This window comes from Belonocnema kinseyi, chromosome 4, assembly GCF_010883055.1.
Source record: "Belonocnema kinseyi isolate 2016_QV_RU_SX_M_011 chromosome 4, B_treatae_v1, whole genome shotgun sequence".
Classification (NCBI taxonomy): Eukaryota; Metazoa; Arthropoda; class Insecta; order Hymenoptera; family Cynipidae; genus Belonocnema; species Belonocnema kinseyi.
The window spans coordinates 85,085,044-85,086,942 of record NC_046660.1 but is presented as its reverse complement, the minus strand read 5'-3'; positions in this window follow the sequence as shown (position 1 = coordinate 85,086,942).

Sequence of the window (1,899 nt, the reverse complement as noted above, 5' to 3'; positions counted from 1 at the left end):
CGTCTCTTCTGCACCACATTCTTTTAGAATTATCTCGTTACTTACTTTGTCCATTAGGGATTTCCCGCTTATTATGCGCATGAATCTCATGTCAATTGCGGTTCTAAATATATCCTTTTGTCCATTTTTATATGTTTCTGTAAGGCATTTAATATAGGGTACCCACGCAGTTGAATTTTCAATGGAAAATATCAATTTTCAACAAAATAGTTAAACTTTTAAGGGGTCTCATGGTGTGAATCGAAAAAAATCCATTTTTTTAGCTTTATCTGTCACAAAACTCTCGGTAAACATTTTTACAAAGTTTCAGCTCAGAATTCTAATTATTACAGAAGATATAGCTAGAAATACACGAAGTTACATAGTTTCAAAGTTACAATACTTCAAAACTTTAAAACGTGTTTTTTCAAAATCATTTTTTTGGAACTTGTGTACACGATTACGTGAAAACTATTTGATCTATCGACATTATTCAAATTTCATTTTATAGAGTATTGAAAACCTTTCTGTATGAACGTTAGTTTTATGCAACTTTAATTGTTTTTCATAATTAAAACAAACAAATTAATAAAAATTTCGAGTTAAAGTTTCATTCTTGGGTTCGAAACGTGAAAAAATAAATTTATTTTTGGTTTCCACTGGGCAATTCAGGTTCATATAGAGTAAAAAAGAATAGGGGAGCGGCGGGTAATGTGGCGCACCCTCATTTACAAAAATTGATTGATTTATAGCAAGAGGTATTTATTATACTGTATTTTTTTTATGTGTACTATTTTGTATAGTGAAAAAATTTGTTCAATAAAGCTAATCACTCAATTCTTATTATGAAAAGTTATGTTTGGGTGTTATGTGTGTATTTTTAAAGTGACCAAAAAGTAGTGAAGAAGTACAGTAGCATTTTTCCAGAATAAAAAAACATAATATATAACTTTCAAGTTGCACACAATTTATAAGTAATTATTTAATACCAGCTTTAACCCAAAATTAATTTCATTGAACTCAGTAAACAACTTTTACTTCCCTTTCCGAAATTGCACTTAGAGCACGCCACATTAACCGACCAGGAAGGGTAACTTGGCGCAGGCACACTTTTTGTGAAACTTGATAATTAACTACTTTAATAAACGTAAATTCAAAAATAATTATACGCATAGGGTAGATAAGATATTGATTTACGTTCTCTATATTATTTCACTACCGTTTTCAAAATATTTAACTTTTAACGGAGCTTTTTATAACATGTGCGCCAAATTACCCGCCGTTCCCCTATCGATTAAAAAAACCTACTTTTGTTTCAGTGATGAATTACGGACGCTATCGTATACACAATCAGAGGAACATTTCGCTGGGCCCACCACCCACGCAAATTTAACTTTTTTTCGGCCAGATATTTAGTGCAGAATTTGTTCAAATTTGTACAACCAAAATTAGAATTTATGCATCACCGGAAGTACCTTGTTTGCCAGAAAACCACCATGGCGGGGCCAGCGAAACGTTTCGCTGGTCCCGACATTATCCAAAATAAACTTTATATAAGTGCATTAGTTTCGTCTTAATTTGTTTAAATTTGTGCAACCAACTTTAACCCCTAGAAACTACACCCTGTTGAGCAAATGTCATATCAGGTCCAGCGCAACATACCGCTAGTCACGACATTATACAAAATCAACTTTATATGAGTGCATTAGTTTTGTCTTAATTTGTTCAAATCTGTACAACGAGCTTCAACCCCTAGAAACTACCCCCTGTTGAGCAAACGTCATATCAGATCCAGTACCGCTAGTCACGCCATTATCAAAAATCAACATTATATGGATGCATTATTTTCGTCTTAATTTGTTCAAATTTTTGCAACCAACTTAAACCCCTAAAAACTACCCCCTATAAGGAAAACACCAT